The sequence below is a fragment of the Callithrix jacchus genome, chromosome 1 (genome assembly GCF_049354715.1).
Source record: "Callithrix jacchus isolate 240 chromosome 1, calJac240_pri, whole genome shotgun sequence".
Classification (NCBI taxonomy): Eukaryota; Metazoa; Chordata; class Mammalia; order Primates; family Cebidae; genus Callithrix; species Callithrix jacchus.
Window position 1 is genome coordinate 47963808 of NC_133502.1, and position 20030 is coordinate 47983837.

The 20030-nt window shown below is 34.4% G+C and overlaps 1 long non-coding RNA gene across 1 annotated transcript in view; it reads left to right on the forward strand.

Moving 5' to 3' along the window:
* The window catches only part of LOC128928298 (uncharacterized), a 30598-nt gene extending 26500 nt beyond the window's left edge, over positions 1 to 4098 (forward strand). Inside the window, exon 4 of the long non-coding RNA XR_008473160.2 lies at positions 3663 to 4098. This is a non-coding gene — a long non-coding RNA (uncharacterized LOC128928298). The remainder of the gene's footprint in view (positions 1 to 3662) is intronic.
* The last annotated feature ends 15932 nt before the right edge of the window (positions 4099 to 20030 follow it).

The window sequence follows — 20030 nt, forward strand, 5'->3', positions numbered from 1 at the left end:
ACTTAATTGCTAAAAATGCTAATAATAATCTTAGCCTGCAGCAAGTCATAATCTTTTTGCTGGTGGAGTCGGATCTCTGTGTTGATAGCTGTTTACTGATCAGGGTAGTGGTTATTAAAGTGTGAATTTGCTGTGGCAATTTCTTATAAAAAGACAATGTAGCTGGTTCTATTTACAGACTGCCTTTCATGAAAGACTTCTATGTAGCATGCAATGCTGTTTAATAACATCTTAGCCACAGCAAAACTTTAAACATTGGAGTCAATTCTGTCAGACCCCACCACTGCTTTGTTAGCTATGTTTATCTAATATTCTAAATATCTTCTTGTTATTCCAAGAATGTTCACAGCATCCTCACCAGAAGTATATTCCATCTCAATAATCCACTTTCTTTGCTTATCCATAAGAAGCAACTCCTCATCACTTCGAGTTTTATCACAAGATTGCAGTAATTTAGTCAAATTTTCAGGCCCTAGAAAAAGAGAATTCTAGTTCTCTTGTTATTTCTACCACATCTGCAGTTACTTCCTTCACTTGAGTCTTGTAAGCTCTAAAGTCATCCATAAGGATTGGGATTAACTTCTTCCAAACTCCTGTTAATATTGATAGGTTGACCTCCTCCCTACAATAGTGAAAAATTTCCAATTTTTTTTGTCTAGATTTATCAGTGGAATCACTATCTATGGCAGCTACAGCATTATGAAATGTACCTTTTACATTTTTTTGAAAGTCAAAATTACACCATAATCTTCGGGCTGTAGAATGGATGTTGTGTTAGCAGACATGGAAACATTCATCTCCTTGCACATCTTCATCCGTACTTGTAGCTGACCAGGTGCATTGCCAATGGACAGTAATATTTTGAAAGGAATCATGATCTAAGCATTTGGTAACAACACTGAGCTTAAAATATCCAGTAAACCATGCTGTAAACAGATGTGCTGTCATCTAACCTTTGTTGTTTCATTAATAGAGCAGTGAGTAGATTCAGCATAATTTAAAGGGTCCTGAGATTTTTACAATGCTATAATTGTGCAATGGCTTCAGCTTAGTCACTAGCCATGTTAGCCCCCAACGAAAGAGTCATTCTGCCCTTTGAAGCTTTGAAGCCAGGCATTGACTTTTCTTTTGTAGCTGTGAAAGTCTTGGATGACATCTTTGTCCAAAAAACAGCTATTTTGTCTAAATTGAAACTGTCTTGTTTAGTATAGCCACTTTTATCAATGATGTTAACTAGATTTTCTGAATAACTTGCTGCAATTCTACATCAGCACTTGCTGCTTAAACTTGCACTTTTATGCTATGGAGATGACTTCTTTCCTTAAATCTTATGAATCAAACTCTGCTGGCTTCAAACTTTTATTCTCCAACTTCTTCACCTTTCTCAGCCTTCATAGAATTGAAGAGTGATAGGTCTTTGCTCTGTATTAGGCTTTGGATGAAGGGAATGCTGTGGTTGGTTTGGTCTTCTACCCAGACAACTGAAACTGTCTTCATATTAGCAGTTAGGCTGATTTCCTTCCTTATCATTTGTACATTCACTGGAGTAGCATTATTAATTTCTTTTAAGGAGTTTTGATTTGCAGTCACAACTTGGTTGTTTGGCACAAGAGGTCTAGCTGTTAGCCTGTCTAAGCTTTCAACATGCCTTCCTCAGTTTAATTATTATTATTGTTTTAATTTAACATGAGAGACATGCAACCCTTCCTTTCAATTGAACACTTAGTGGTGTGTGTTATTAACCATCCAAATGTTATTTTATTTTAATGGAAGGCTCAAGGAGAGAAAAAGAGATAAGTAATGGGCTTGGTGATGGAGCAGTTAAAATGTACAAAAAACTTATTGATTAAATTTACCATTGATAGGACTGAAAATAATTGCAATAGTAACATTAAATATCGCTAATCACAGATCACCATAACAGATATAATAATAATTTAAAAAGTTGAAATACTTTGAGAATGAACAAATGGTACACTGAGAAATGAAGTAAGCACATACCATTGGAAAAATGGTGCCTATAGACTTACCCAATGCAAGGTTGTCAGAAACCTTCAATTTGTAAAAATTGCAATATGTGAAGCATAATAAAGACATCACCACAGAATGAAGGCATGCCTGTACTATTCTGAAACTATGACATGTTTGTTCTATAATTAAAACTTTAAAATTTTGCCAGCTGTTTATATAGGTTTTAGATTTTGTTATCCTTGAGATAGAAACTAGCTCATTCTGGATAGAAGGAAATGGTTCAATTTACATAGAATTTTCTAAGCAATTATTATTGTAGGTCAGATAATTTAGAAGAGACTTTGACTTAATTGGCCTCTTTGAGATAACATTATACAATATAAAAAGTCAGCTTTAGCCGTAGAACCATATTCAGGTCAAATTAGTTCTAGCTGAGTAGGTGAAGAGATCCTTAAAGAAGTCTGAGAACAAAGGCATCAAACCCTTTTGAGTGGATCATTGGCTCTTTATTGAGTAACTTTTTATTCATAAATTCTGTTCTTCATTCAACATCATAAATATTATGATAAATAAAAAAGTACAAGAAAATTAGTGGGACTGTATTATGATAGGCCTCCAATTAGAGTCAGTCTCACCTATACAACCATTATATTCAAAGTCTAAAATGAAAACTCATCTGAATTTAGTATTTCAGGTATGATTGTGTGGAGAAAGTATAATTAAAACCTGAATCTTTTGCTAACCCGGAAATGCCTCTCCACAATGGTAGTAGAGAAAAAAAGCTGCTTTAATCATTAAATAAGCATTAAACCAGAATGTAATGTGTATTTCAGGCCATCCGTTAACAGACTGTTAAGACAGAAAGAAATCTCCCCCTTTTAATAGGCAAGCAAAAATATCCCATTACATGTATTTGTTTCAAGATAAATGATAACTAGACCTCAAATAAGAGGACTTGATAATATCATTTATAACACATAGTTCATCCTAGAGTTGCCTAGTAATTGAGGTGACCATCTGTATTAGTTAATTGGCTTTTTCCTGAAATAGAAAAATTGTTATATCTTTATACCAGAAGGTCATTTTGCAACTTGGAGCAAGATGTGCACCAAAGTTAGACTCCTACCCCTCCCACAGAAACTGGGAGATAAAGTGTGCTGTTATAATTCTTTTACTCCTGTAGTTCGGTGAGTTCTGAGTTCTTGTCCCACCCCTGAGAAGAATAAGGCATGTGGACACTGGAGAGTGAGTAAGGCAGAGTAGAATTTATTGAGTGACAGAAAATCTCTTGGCAGTAAGAAGGGATCCAAAAGTGGATTGCTGGCCATGAGGCTGAGATCAGAGGTTTTTATGGGCTTGGAATGGGGAAGTGCATGCTGATTGGTTTAGTGGTAGGCATGGAAAAAGCACCATTTAGAAAGAGGCATAATAGCATGAGAGAACAATCCAGGGAAGGTAGGTGTAGGTAAAATAGGTGAAGGATAAGGACCAATCGGGAGACAGCATGCCATATGGGAATGGGCATTCTCAATCCAGCCCATGGATTTTATCCAGAATTTTTAGCTTGGTTTTCAGGCTTTAGACTGTTTTTGGCTTGAAGATTGAATTTCACTGGGGACCCATCCCTGTCCGCCTAAGAATGTATCTGCCTTTTATCGCTAACACTGGTGTCTCTTCTGTTTATGTTCCAGAGAGGTGACTCCCAAGTTCTTAAGGAAGACATTTCTTGTCATAAAAGTCACGAAAGACCAGCTGGAAAAGACCTATCTCGTCTTTAAAACTGTTTATATACATTTACAAAAGATTGGAAAGTACTTACAAGTTTTCTAAGAGAAATACTCTAGAATAAAGAAGATGGAAATCTCCCCATTTATTTTCCCAGTGAGAAACAAGCCTCTTATTTTGTATTTGCTTTTCTTACATTTATCAGATAGAATGCAGGATACCTAACTCCTGTCATATTTGAGACAAATTTGTGAAATCTAGCAGTCTTTGTTTCAGATCAGGTTAATTATTAATATGTTACTGAGAAGAAAACCCCTAACAGAGCAGTGCTCCATGCTCACTCAGCTGTAACAGGCAGAAGATCCAATAGCCACATCCAGAAGGTTTTGGAGATTAGACAGCAAGCCCCCAGGCTCTGCCTTGCCATTTATGCTTCTTTTGTGAGAGCTCTGATTCACATGAATTCATAATAGAAGGCAAATAAAGGCAGCTGGACCTAAGACACTCCACATTAGAACCTATCAAATAATAAATAAATGTAAATAATCTTTTTTGTGTTAGCAGTGTAGCAGTGGAATTTGAACTTTTTTTTAAAAAAAGTCATTTAAATTAAGCAGATTTTACAAAATAACTTAAAATGTCCGTATCTATTTGGTACATTGCATTTATTCTAATACAACTAGAATACTTAAGATGAGGATCATTATCTCTGTGAGGATGAAAAGACCAATGAATAACTAACTGCCTATCCCAGGCTGATCACAATTTATGCTTGTTCTTTGATATGCAACTAGTGCTGCTCTTCGAAGACTCTGATCACTTAAACTCACAATTATTCTCCAGACTTTGCTCAATAACACTTATTCCATTTGCAATTGTAAAACCTTACCTCACTGATCTTAGCAATTGGCATTATTTCTCTAAAATCAAAATTTCCTATGTGTGCATTTATCTTAGAAATAAAATATAGGGGTTTGTGAATAGTTCTTCTCTTACTTAGGCTTCTCTGTAGTTTTGCTTCACAAGTTCTTATAATTCAGTTAGAAAACTAAACGGTGATGCTTTCAAGCTTTGCATGCCTTCTATTTAAAAAAGAAATTATTGTCAACATGCAATGTTTTCTGTATTGGCAAATACAAACTATGGGTTTGCCTATTCTCTTCAATTGAACCAATGAAGGGGAAATTTTGGGTCTATCACTATATTTCCCAAGGAACAATCTTAAGGAATCTCAGAAATGTAGTAGTTTAATTAAACTGGCATAAAAAGAAAAAAAAGTATATGTTATCAAATCATATTTCTCAGTTAAGCTCATTACATATGCAATGCACATATAATCTAATGAGTTTAACCAAAAAATATGTATATATATGTTTGTGTTTGTGTGTGTATATATACATATAAAACAAAAAATATATCCACATCTGGCCTTGGATGCTACAGTTGGTTGGAACATTTCCACCAATGCCCCAACAAAAGTATAGATAAAGTTGAGGCTCGGTGCAGTGGCTCACACCTGTAATCCTAGCACTTTGTGCAGCCAAGGTGGGTGAATCACTTGAGCTCAGGACTTCGAGACCTGCCTGGACAACATGGTGGAACCCAGTCTCTACCGGAAATACAAAAATTAGCCAGGCATGGCAGTATGCACCTGGAGGCCCAAATACTTGGTGGGGCTGAGGCAGGAGGATTGCTTGAACCCAGGAGGTCAAGGCTGCAGAGAGCAGAGATGGCACCATTCCACTCCAGCCTGGGTGACAAAGTGAGACCCTGTCTCAAACAAAAGCACAATCACAACAAATTTGATTGATAACCTAACCTATTCCTTGCTTCCTTTGATCTCCCGTCATTGCTGGAGTGTCTGATGACTGACACCATCAGCAGGGGCACATCACTAGATAGAGAGCAAGCCTGGAGAAACAGGAAAAGAAACAAAACTGTCTGTCAAACATGCGATCAAAATGCAATATTTACAGCCATATTATCACTGTCAGACAAATGAATAAGTAAGGGAAATAAATGCGGTCTGAAATTAGAGAAGAAAAGAGATTTTTCAACTTAAAATTTAAAAGACCAAGTAATGCTAAAGGTAAAATTATTTATGAATGCCACATTGTTTTACAGTCCAAAGCATAGAAACAATTTCAGATAATTCATATATTTGCTCTTCTGTCATATTTATGCAGTTTGGAAGCTGAATAGATCTTGTTAATAATTTAACAACTCTTGTTTTTTTTTTTTTTTTCTCTGTAAAGTAGCATACAAAAGCTACCATAAGATCAGAGCATTCTGGATCAGTGTATGCCTATCAATCAATCATATTTTCTTATCAATTACACCAATTACTTCCCACTGTATATGAAGGAAAATAAATTACACCATCTGGATATTTTTGAGCAGTATGAACTTAAAAGGTAGTTTGAAATGAAGTTTATAGTTTAATGTTCTGCCTTTTATTCATTATGGATCATTGCAATGATCTGAGATAGCATCCTGCTGTTTTGTTTGTTTGCATTTTTTTTTTTTGAGACAGCGTCTCATTTTGTTGCCTAGGTTAGAGTAAAGTGGCACAAACATGACTCACTGCAGCCTCTGTCTCTTGGGCTTAAGTAATCCTCTGCCTCAGCCTCCTGAGTAGCTTGGACAGGGTTTGTGCCACCATGCACTGCTGATTTTTTTATACTTATTTTTTGTAAAGATATGATCTTGCCATGTTACCCAGGCTGGTCTTGAATTCATGACTCAAGCAATCCTCCCCATCAGCCTCCCAAAGTGCTGGCATGATAAGGATGAACCACTGCATCCTACCCTTACTGCTGTTTTTAGTGGCAACCCCAGCAGAAAAGGCTTATGCATCTTTATCAAAGTTAAAAAGTAGATAAATCTCTTTTCTGTGAGATCTTGCCTATCCTTCCATTTACCATTCCTACTCTCTGGTAAACATTCAAACACTTGCTCACCCTCAGACTTTGTGGATGAGCTCTACTATGCCCAAGTAACTCAATTATTATTTATTGAAAGATCTAAACTGAACATTTTACTTTTTGAAGATTTTTAAAGAAAAAAATAGTTCCATATTTTCCATCTCTATGTTAAGTTTTGCATTCTTATCTATGAGAGACATTGTTTATATTTTGCACTGGAGTGACAAGCACTATGACCTAACAGGTCTTGGGCCCCTCCAATTTCTAAGATTGAACTGAATTGTAAGGACAGGTTATTTGTGCAGAAACACTTATACTAATGAAAGTAGCTTATATTGAACTTTGGGTTTTCAGAGTGCAATTCCTAAGGGAGTCATTGCCAACCTTTCATCCCCAGAGCCCTCCCTCTGATGAACTCTTTTGGCTATTCAGCTTTTCTTGTGTCAAGTGCATGAGTCTCCCCTCTTCTCTCTGCCCTTCAGGCGTCCTCATCATCTTAATTATGGTGAGTTATTTGACTTACCCTACTCAGAAAACTCCCTTTCTCTTTTCTTTGATTGTTTGCATGCTGAATTCTAACCTGGGTTCAGAACATTTTAAAGTAATCTGATTAAAATCCAGTGAAACTAAACACAAGGGAGAGAATAGAATACAAAAGAAGCCAGATAACCTAAAAGAGATCAATTTAATCTGTTTTTAAGCTTATTAATAATGTGGGGCTTGCCTTCTTCCTATGTTAATGCAACTTCTGGGATTTGCAGCAAGAGGCCAGCAGGAATGTTTCCTTCTGATATGTTTTGTCTTTGAGAACCTCAGTCTTCCATCTGGAAAACCTCAAGCCTTCTGTAGCAAACATATTACCGCCTTCAATTTTCTTCAGTTTTTCAGCCCTCCCTAAATACCTGTTTCTTATGCCCTCTGGCCCTCTGAAAGCCCGGTGTTATCATATATATATATATATATGATGCATTTGCAAAGATATTTGCTAGGATAACATTGAGAATACAGGAAATATATATACATATATAGAATTATGCCCTAAAAAGTATGTATATACGCGCGTGCGTGTGTGTGTGTGTGTGTGTGTGTATCGCCTATACTTTTTAGGGCATAATTCTCAATTTAGCATTTAAAAGTTCTCAAATTTGCTTAGTTTAGGGCACTTGCATTTCACCCTACTCTTGTTCTGCTATCTCTCACAAAAGATAAAACACAATGAGCCTACCTACAAACAAAAAACTCTCATGTTTTCCTCTTATTTCTTTAGCATCTAGCTAAATTTTTCCTCAATCTTAATTTTTCCTCAACCTTTAAAAAAGAAAGCTAAAACTTTCATACAGATTCAGTGTAAAAATAAAAAATACTGGTATGAAATAAATATAAAGGCTACGTATATAACTGCCAAAAACAAGTAATTGTTAGCAGAAGAAAATGAATAAATGCCTCACAAAGATGAAGGTGTTAGGTCACACAACTGTGCAGTTTTTAAGTATAAAGTGTATTGCTTTATATCACAGTAAATAGGGTTGAATTATCAAAGGTGCCCCATGATCTCACCAAGCATGTTTATTTGGCTGGGCACAGTGGTTCACACCTGTAATTTCAGCACTTTGAGAGGCCAAGGTGGGCAGATCACTTGAGGTCAGGAGTTCTAGACCAGCCTGGTCAACATGGAGAAACCCCTACTAAAAATCTCTACTAAAATACAAAATTAGCCAGGCATAGTGGTGCATTCCTGTAGTCCCAGCTACTAGGGAGGCTGAGGCAAGATAACTGCTTATTTTAGATTTTCTTTATTTATTTTCCTGTTGTTCATATAATACATGGAACTGAGTTCAACACGGCATCATAACGTCAAACCCACAAGTCATAGCTAGTCAAATGCTACTCATGTAAGATCCTACCGAGTAAGTCTTAAAGAAGCAGGATCTACAGTATGCTTGTAGAACTCTGTTCTTGTTTATTTCTTTCAAAGTAGTTCATATACACTTACTAGAAAAACTGATTATGTATACTACTGTCTCTTTCAGATATAAATACTTTTTAAAAGTAGTTACATATAAGATTCTCCATATGTAGCAGGAAAAGGTGCTAGACAGCATTTATTTTAAATGTTTAACAAGTTTAAAAGAAACTTTTAAGTTTATGTATATTAAATTAGGATTGCTAGTATACAATTCTGTTTGCTTACTTAAAAATTATTTGCATTTTAAAGGTTGATAATCTATTGTAGAATTAGTCACACAGAGGATATCAAATGTAAGAATTAATGTCATTAAAATAAATTTGAAAAGCATTTTAAAAAAGATTGCTCGAGTGCTATTATTTCCTAGAGGGATTACTCTAGATGTCTCTGTTTCATTATTTGATGGTTAAAATATTATTTTATTTCCAGGAATATCTGTTAGACCCTCTTATAATTTGATTCACAATCACTTTCTACTTACATAATTTGAAAAAAAGATAACACAAATTCTGCTGCATGTCAATGACAGTTTTTGAGTACAGAGCCTATAAAAATGGAGAACAATGATTTTAGAAAGAAAAACACCACCCCTTGGGCCCACTAGAAATGCTTCTCAATTTTGCTGCTACAGTGAAAATTCCAACTCACATTCAATAAAAGTTCTCCTTGAAGTAGCCCTTCATTGTAACAGATGGCACTCAATTTGGTCATTTCTAAGGGAGATATCAATTTGTCTCCCAAAATGATGAGAATGCTGACAACATAGAAAAGATACAAGGCCAAACATTTATGAATTTATACACTGTGAAGTGGAATAAAAGTGTTCAAAGGTGCTCATTATGGGACTGCTGTAACCAGACCCAGCAGAAACATGGTTTGAGATTTTTTTACACTTCATTACTATACAATTGATACTTAGATGTGCATATATGTGGCAGAATGGAATATACTTATAGAATTGAAACCCAAAGGCCAGAACATGTCTAAACTTTTTGGAGATCATTACAACTATGCAAATCATCTGATAATTAGCCATAGTCTGGGTTAGGCCTTCACTGATAACGCCCCTCCCTAGTGTGACAGAGTTCTCAAAGACAGAGAAACACAGGGTAAACCCTTTTCAAAGGCAAATACTTCTTAATCTTTTCTTAGCATTCATTAGTTGGCTTTACTAAGAGGAAAAATGATATATGAACACAAATTCTATTCTTCATTTCCATTTCCCATATACGCAGCTTAATTCTACCCATGAAAAACTAGAAAGAACACCTTGACCTGGCATCCTTCACAATCACCTTGGCTATGTTTCCAGAATAGACTACCACTGGCTTAGTATTTTAAGTCTTTGTTATCCATTTCATTTAGGCTCATCTTTCTCCTCAACCTAAAATTTCCTTTTTTTAAATGTAAATTTGTATACAACAGAATATGTTAATGATTTGAGGTACTGCAAATTGTCAGTGTTGACGATATACAATTATATATATATGCACAATATATATTAGTCATCTACACGTACTTATATAATTTTAAGATGTTGTTGCTTTCTGTGAATATCTTAATAGTCAATCAAGAAGCATGTCTAAAATAAGCTACTTTGTGGCTGTGTTTGCATGCACCATTGTATTACCTTGTTCAACAAGGAGGAGCCCAGGTGGCATAACAAAATAAATAGACACAATGCTTCTGCTTAATTCAAGTACTTGAAGTCCATATTGTTGTTGTTGTTGTTTGTTTGTTTTTTGAGAAGAATTCTCACTCTGTCACCCAGGCTGGAATGCAGTGGTGCAATCTTGGCTCACTGCAACCTCCGCCTTCTGGGTCCAAGCGATTCTTCTGCCTCAACCTCCCAAGTAGCTGGGACTACAGGCATGTCCCACCACACTTGGCTAATTTTTGTATTTTTAGTAGAGACGGTGTTTCACCATATTGGCTAGGCTGGTCTCGAACTCTTGACCTTGTGATCTGCTCACCTCAGCCTCCCAAAGTGCTGGGATTTTAGACATGAGTCACCATGCCCAGCCTTCTTTTCCTTTTTAAATATACTCCTATTAGTGAGAATTATGTAATACAATCATGTATCAATGGAGGATACAAATAATTAAATAAAGGATAACAAAGATAAATGAAAACCAACTTATTGTACATGTTCTGGTTTTCAAAGATACATAATATGAAGGCAAATGTAGTGTAAATATAACTAATCATCCTGCACATCAGGCCTTGTTAGTGAAAACCAGTATTGTTTCCCATTAGTTAAATATTATAATAAAAATACATATAGAAAAATCACCCTGAAAATAATTTAACTTTCAAAAAAATATTACTTTAAATTTCTAGTAATAATAGGTAGACCATAATTTTACCTCAGGTGAACTCAGTTTTGTCTGGATTATGACATTCTATTAGATGAATTTACTCTTCTAATCTGTCAGAATCATTGCCTTAAACTTGAATATATTCATATTGATACAATAGCCTCAGACTTTGTACAACGTTTAGTTTTTCTGTATTGGTAGTAATTTACTAAGTTGAATAAATTTTTATTTATTAAAGTAGGTAATAGCATATATAATTAATAACATAATATTACAACAGGGTACTTAATTCACAAGGCATTATATATTATTGTTAATTTTTATGAACACAGTTATGATAAGTATGTCACTGTAGAAAGAAGCATTTTGAGATTACTTATGTTTTTATTTTCTCCCTATCATCATAAATTATTAATTAACTGTAGTATGACTTTGTTCATGAGATCATTAGTTTTGAAAATTAGTTGTTCTGATCACCTAAGACTATTGGATCTTTTAAGTCATTCTTCTTGCTGTTATAATTGAAAATTATTTACTACTACCGGCAGTATAATTAGTTTTATTAGTGATTTTTTAAATTAAAGATTTTCTTATATTTCATGACACAGTTAGGTCATTTATTTATACCTTCTAAAATTGGAGATATATAAACATGAGGATGTTTATATTTATTCTGTTTTTAAGTATGACAAATACAATAATATGTATTGTGAGTTTGGATATGTAATCTCTGAATAGCATCAATATGTTGCAACATTCCAAATGAAACTGAAATTCACTTAAGGAAATATTCTACTCTTATTTCTTCACTGGGCAATGAAAGGTAATATATAATGCAATCGTGCAATTGCTGAGAGCATGATTAATCAAGTTAAAGTTTATGAATATTGACTGTCGATTTATTTTAGCAGTTTTATTATAGAGAAGGCCTTCAATTTGGTAACTCTCCTTTAAAATGAAAACAAACTGTAGCCTTGCTAGATGTTTAAATTAAGCATGCTACTTTGGCCTTGACACATACAAAATAAGAACATTATTCAACAGCAGCATAACTGGTCTATGTATCAGTTGGAACTACTGGTGCTTAGTGTCCTCTGGAGACATTGAACGCAATTACCCGATGAGTGGAAAAGGTGATTGTTTTTCAGTGACTTGAAAGGGCATATGCAATAATTTAAAAATTCTTTAAAAAAAAAAACTGACTTTGGCCTTTTGAACCTGGCTTGGGAGAATGATGACTGAAGCAATCTTTAATGGAATTGCATTTGGACACCCTCAGTCAAACTTTAGGAAGTGTTCATTGGCTCCTGGGTATTTGATAAGCATTTGACAATTGAAGATTCTTTACCATTATACGTAGGTATTTTCATTCACATGTTTACATAGATTATGAATGCAAAAAAGGTGGTAATAAATATCACATGCTAAATTTAAATTCTTTAGATTAACTCACTTCTTTTGCTTATATAGAAATGCAAATGGGAAGTCAGGCTGCTTTAGATGACCCCACCACCACCATCACCATTTGTATATTAGTGAACTCAATGCAATGCGGTATTTTATTTGCAGGAAGACTGATAGGGATAATGTAAAATTAAATTTATTTGACTTGTAAGTCTCTTACTAAATAATGCCTAAATAGTATATATGAAAGCTCTCTCCTTTTGTGGGGACTATAATGGTAAGAAACAATAAATAAATCTCAATCTTATCTGGTTATCATCAGTAATAACTGTTGAGGTATAGTTTAGAACAAGCACTGTGGGATTCCTTGATTATGAAAAGAGTCAAAATCTACGGTCATTAGAAAGTCAGAAAGGTCTCTAAATCTCTAGACAACTACAAAAAATGAGTATTTCTAAACTTGTCATTTATAGTAGGAGTCTTGTGAATGCCTGAGTAATTACCTGATAATATTGAAAGCTCCTAAGGCTTCGAAAGCACTATCGGGAACCTGTCCTAAAACAGCAGGAAGTTGCTCATTCATGTCAGATTAAAATGTAACAGAAAAATTACTTTGATTTTCAGATGCAGAGAAATGGTGGCTTTAAAAGCTGAAATTAGAAAGGAGACAAAGCTTATTAGAAAGGTTTATTATTGCATACCAAAGCCATCTTAGCTCTTGTTTCATCAATAAGAAGTTTTCAGGACTATCCAAATGATGCATACATCTTTAAAAATAAAATTTAGAAACTGTGTTCATCACTAAGTGTACAGGGAAGCAGAAAAAAATATCAACTCCAGTCTTTGTCATGGGTGATCACTGATACAAAGGTGTACTAGTCATACAATTGTGCAGATCCTAAGTATAATGTGAACACAGAGATTTCCTCATTTCTAATTATTGAGATTGTCTCTGCATTTGCCTGTAGTAAATCTTTCTCTGTTCCTTCCCCACATGTCTACCTGGTAAACAGCTTATAATCCTTTCCAGTTAAATATCTGTTGTCAAAACATTTCCAGATGCTCCCAAGAAGATTTAAATGCTGTTATGAATATTATTGTATTAAATAATACATGAAATATTCAGGAATATTTATATGATGCTTATATTTTAAAAGTAAAATATAGAAACTCTGTTCATCAGTAAATAGGGAGTCCAAAAAAATTATCAATTTCATTCTTTTGCATGGGTGCTATGGTAATTTATTTTCATTAAATTAACTAGTAGTAGGCATGCACACACACACACACTCACTAAACTTTGTATTAATAAACAACACAGAAAAAGTATAGGTGGGTGAATATGGAGGTGAGAGACAAGAGACATTTTCTGGTAGAAACCTTCCTCTGGCTACTCAATAGCTCTGTAAATCCTTCTATCCATATTGAAACTTTCCTACAACTTTCTCTAACCTGTGCTTAGGTCTCACATTACGTAATTTTTCCACATAAAATGAACAAGTACACATCTTTCCAAAAAGAGGTATATGAGGTCATATCAGTTACTATATTCTTCTCCAAATGAAGTAATTTCTCTTTCTATAATAACTGTAGTCCTGCTTTAATATTTTATAAAGATCAAATACCATATTATAACATCATTACAAGATCTCCCCATTTTCTGGTAATCATTAAAATGTTAACTGGCTCAGTTCTGGCTCATTTTCCAATGTGGTAACTTAGTGGTGTTCTGCTTACCAGACCTACAGTTTTTCTGATCATCTAAGCAAAAAATACAATAATCGACTTCCCGCTGATAACACCATGATTAATTACCAATTGATAATTATCCCTGCAGGCAAAAATATTGTAATTGTCAGTCTGGTCCTTTGTCCACTCAGTCACCACATCTGCCAGCTCAGGATTAAAATTAAACATATTGAAATAAGAAAGCTGAAGGTCAATGGCAGCCACTGCCATCATCATCCCAGGCCTATGAAGAACAGATGCCAAAGAAGTTTGTACGGATGTTGAAGTTCTCTTCAGCACATTTTCCAGACATTTAGAGAGACATTTAGGTGGTGTTCTTTAAATCTTCACATGGGACATAGCATTCATAACTCAAAATACACCAAATAGCTGTCTCTCTAAAGATCTGAATTTTGATGCTGGGAGCCGTGGCTCATGCCTATAATCCCAACAATTTGGGAGGCCGAGGTGAGCAGATCACAAGGTCAAGAGATCAAGACCATCTTGGCCAACATGGTGAAACCCTGTCTATCAAAAATACAAAAATTAGTTGGGCGTGGTAGCGCATGCCTGTAGTCCCAGCTACTAGGGAGGCTGAGGCGGAAGAATTGCTTGAACCCCGGAGGCGGAGGTTGCAATGAGCGGAGATCACGCCACTGCACTCCAGCCTAGTGACAGAGTGAGACTCTGTCTCAGGAAAAAAAAAAAAAAAAAAAAAAAAAAGATCCGGATTTCTTCTTCTCCAGTGTAGCAGGGAAATTTTGACTATCACATCCATTGAATGTAGGCCACGGTTGAGACTAGCTTTCAGCCAAAAAAATTCAGAAAAGTGGTGTAGTCAGGCTGGTGGAGTTAACATTTTGAATCAGAAACTGACTGAATCAGAAACTGTTCCATGCACCTGTAGAGATGAATTTTCTTGATCCAGTATTTTATTCTATCCTTCTTGATCTAACACTCTTAAGATCCATCCCCACAAATAATATCTAGGTTTCTGTTTACATAAGCAACAAAGGTTTGTAAATCCTTTAGTCCATAAGCTCTTTTCTCTCAATTTTTCTTTGTGTTTATTCAGAGTATTTGTGTTGTTAAAATATTTGTAGATTTGCTCTAGTTATGGGTCTGAAGAATAAGAGTAAGTAGGTTGTGGAAACTGAAGGATGAATAAACCTTATAAGTACTTACTTAGGATAAGATTAATATACAAATTTTAGGCAATGAATAGCTAGTATGTTCTGTAGGGTAGAGGATCTTCTCTTGATAAACAAACAAACAACAAGTGGCTTGAAGTTTGAAAGGTTCTTAAATTCATTGAAATCTATCCTAATGTCTTCAATTTGGCAATATGAGACACCACTTTTGTATTTCAAGTAGCAAGATAATTGGCCATAATGGTATTATCTGCAGGTGGAAATAACCAATCCAAAGGTAGAAAAGAGTAAAGAGGCAGTTACATCAAACTCAGGAAGCTGCCATATTCAAGATCCCAATTCCTTCCAAATAATACTTCACAGAAGTCACTAGCTGAGCCTTTGAATTCTGCCTGTGTTGCAGGATTATAATTTTATCTTATTTAACTAATTTGTTCTCTGATCAGGCCTTAATCTGTGAGTGAAACAACCTGACATCATGGTAATTATTCTTCAGTGAACCCTCCAGTATAGGTCAGTAGTCAGCACATCCATAATCCTTATAGGCATTACTGCCATCACAGTTAAGTAAACCTGACCTTTCTGATAACTTCATCTTTGGCAACAGGTAGTAGTTTAAGTAACCATTTGCCTTTGCATGCCATGGATTACCTGTGTCTCATCTTCCAAATGTGTTGAGACCAACATTTACAATCAGGTCAGATAACTATCCTCAGACTAATAGTTGAGAGGTCTATTTCCCCGTGCCACTTCTATTAGCACATGTATCAGCTGATGTTCGCTTAGGTCGGTATGAGACACCACTTTTGATATTTCATGTAGAAAGAGAATTGGTCATAATGGAGTTATCTGCAGGGAAAAACCAAAGATGGAAAAGGGAAAAGAGGCAGTTACATCAAACTCAGGAAGCTGCTATATACCCCTACGTGAGCCCACGTGTCCTGCTTGAGTCGCTGGAAATTATATAAGGCTGTCATGGCTTCAGTTATTTCACACCATAGCTACTGAGCAGGGATCCTGTTTTCCTGCTGCTTCTGTTGCAGCTATGGCTATAGTTGCAGTCTGCAGCCACGTGCAGTCACCTTCAGTTACCCTACTCAGCTGTTGTTATTGTCAAGGACACCTCCAGAGGCAGAGAAATGATCTTTCATTTTCCCAAACTCTCACTCGTGCCTCCCAATGGTAGCATATTTTCTGTACATATTTTGTTTACAATATATTTCAGACTTTTTAAACAAATTAGTGATTTAAATATATCTATTTTTAAATAAGTGAAGTATAGTTTAATAATGTAAATTAAATTTTAAAAAGCAATTATAAATTTCAATCTGAGGCTTATAAGGAAGGGGAAAATAATTGTCATAAACTTGGTCATATATTCAGAGAAGAAATCATGTTTTTATACATATGAGCATCAGGATATTTTGAGCTGATATAGTCAGTTACTTCCTTTTTCTGAAAGTACTGCTTCTTCAAGTGATGCCAGAATAATCACCCCCATATTATCATCAAGGATGATATTTTCTATATTTGAAAACGTCTCTGTAGAAATTGTCCATGTGAAGATACTTTGCACACTGTTAAGCAGAATAGAAATGCCACGTTGTGCAACTGTATACAGCACAGTACTAGAAATACCTGAATTCTTTGGAATATTAAAATTAATTACAATTTTGAAACTTAAGATAGATGAAATAATTGAGACATTTTAATTTTCTTTGTTAGAGAAAAAACATTTCTTCTGGAGAAAACTTTAAAAAACGCGTACACTCACAATGTAGTGGAAAGGAAAAATTGTGAAAAAGCATGCAAAAGTAATTGTTTTTGAAGTTGAGTAATAGAAGAAATTAATCAAAATGTCATATTTTTCTATCATGTAAAATATTTTATTCTATAAATGTCATTGCTGACAGTATTTAGGGGTCAAAATACTTTTAAGGTCACTAGACAGCTCTGCTTTCATAAAAACGTTAAAATTTTGAAAAAAATAATCTGCATAATTCTCTGAAAAACTGAGAAATGTATTGGCACCCAAAATTTATGAAACGTTTAATGTCAGAAAGCACTACAAACAGGTAAATATAGATTTCCCAATAATATCAAAGCACTGGGATCCATTTTAATTTATTCTGAAATATACCGGTAGGTTTGGTCAATATGCTTGAGGACTAATATCTGCCCAATAATCTCATATCTGTGTAGTTATTAGTAGATGCTTAACTTATTTTAATTATGTGTGTGTGTGTGTTTGTGTGTCTGTGTGATGTTTGGTTTTATTATTCTTTACGCAATTTTTATCTTATACTTCCCAATCTTTTTATATTCCCATTAGATTTTTAAAATTTTTAAAATATTGCTTTTAACTTACTTTATTCTAATTTATATAGATAAAGCATTTGAGAAAAATATATTAAATGGTCAATATTAGTAAGCTATCCTGTTAGCTGTCATGAATAATTTAAAGATATTTGGATTCCCACCTCCTCACCTTTTTTCTGTGTAAAGACATGCGATCTATGGGAGAAATAATGAGACAAGTACAAAAACTGCTAGAATACAGATCAGAATACCACAATTGCCATAAGGCTAAAGTGAAAATATATTTTGGAGATTCCGACCCAACCTTCTCTTAATCAATAAACAGTCTCCTGTAATATGTCCTTAATAGATTCTGAGTCTGTGTTGATATTGCATAAACATTCCAATTTCCTGACTTGAAAACGTTATTTATTAAAAAAAATTGCCTCCAATATGAAGCTGGAGTCTACCTCCCTGTTTTAGCTCACAATGGGTAGATGTGGGTAAAGATTTTCAGGGAGTGAATGGTCATTTCCAATCACAATTTATTGTAGAACTTTAAATTATACAATATATTTTACTTATATTTAAATATATATACTTCATAAGATATTACCATTTTCAGTGACTATAAAACTTGGCATTATATATTTTACTGAGGGTGCAATAATAGATTCTCCTTGCTTTGAGTTCAGTGAATGATTTCTTCATAGGAAGGAACTGGGTTCTGTATTGTGTGAGTGAGAGTACAAAATATAAGTAATATAAAGTAATCTGCCATCTGTGGTTACAACTGATCAACACAGCTGGGTGGAGTGGCTCACACCTGTAATCCCAGAACTTTGGGAGGCTGAGGCGGGCAGATCACCTGAGTTTAAGAGTTCTAGACCAGCCTGACCAACATGGAGAAACTCCGTCTCTACAAAAAATACAAAAATAGCTGGGCTTAGTAGTGCACACCTGTAATCCCAGCTACTAGGGATGCTGAGGTAGGAGAGTTGGTTGAACCTGGGAGGCGGAGGTTGGGGTGAGCTGAGATCTTGTGGTGGCACTCCAGCCTGGGCAAAAAGGGCGAAACTCCGTCTCAAAAAAAAAAAAAAAAAACACAACTGATCAATATTTATGAGTATATTATTCAGTTCTAAAGTCCATTCTACAAAAAAAATTGAATTTTAAAATAATTTTTTAAATGCTGGAAATGTAATAAAAAACTGTTAAGTTCTATTTAAAAAAAACAAACGGCATCAGTTTGTTGTCATTTAATTTATTCATTAACTTTTGTGGTGCAAAGAAAAAAATCTTAGAAGTTGAAAAAGTCTATATAAACAGACTACAGATCACTTTATTACTACTCATACACCATCTCTAGGACTGAAAAATATAGAGAAAATAAGTTAAAATATACAGAAAAAGTATTTAGGTGAAAATAGAGAAGATAGAGTGTAATACTCGGAAACCAATTCGTCCTAGGTAAAAACTGGAGTGTTTATGAAAAAAATCAGAAGGAGAAATTGTTGGCTATAAGTTGGTTTCTAATCAACAGTATTTTAAGCTGAGGAAGACAGAAAAGTGTACCCAGGTAAAATCAGAAATGCAAGTGGGGAGAAGTGATGATTTTACTTAGTGATTTTGGATGAGAATAACAGAAAAAATAAAATATTCTATAGTTCAGGTGTCTATATTTCTGTCTATAGGAAATTTAACAGCTTCATAGAAAATAAAAAAGTTAATATTTATTAAGTAATATGACCTACTAGACACCTTATACATTTCTATAATTTATTGACATGTACATATTCACTATATATGTGGGTATGTGTATATATATATTCATATATTAAATATATACACACATATATATATATATATCTCCACATATATTTACCCAAATAGTGTCTGAGAGAGGTTTAGTAACTTATTTAGAGCTCATAGCTAGTCAAGGGTTGATGCCCAAGCTCATTTGTCAATCCACCCCACTGTCTTGCAAATGTTTCTAGTATATGGAATTCATAACAAATATACAGACACATGAATGTTCTCTGAAGAATAATTCATCCAGTATTTGGGGTAAGGACATAAGCACACACAAACCTGCATGAAGAGAATTAATATGAAAATTCACAAGCATAAAGCATTCTATAAGATGTTAAAAAGGACAAAAGGAAAAAGATCTGAACTACACTACATCATTATGTACTGACTGCTTGGTCAGACAAAATGCTTGTTTTTCTACCACAGCTAAAAATATATATGTAATGATATGTTCTTTGAACAAAATGAGAGGTTTTAAATATCTTCATATTCTGTAATAGTTTGAACAAGCTAAAAACAAGATTTGCCAGCATCACTAACTTGAATAAATGGTAATTGGTAACTAAAAATTTAGAGAAGCAAAAATGAACAATCGTAAATTAGACTTAATCCTAAAAAAAAGACACAAAGATTAGTGGTAATAAAGTAAAATAAATGCAACAAGTAATAGTCATAATATCTTAGAAGTTATAATAGTAAAGTAAAAATAACAATGTGAAAATATCTCTTGTAA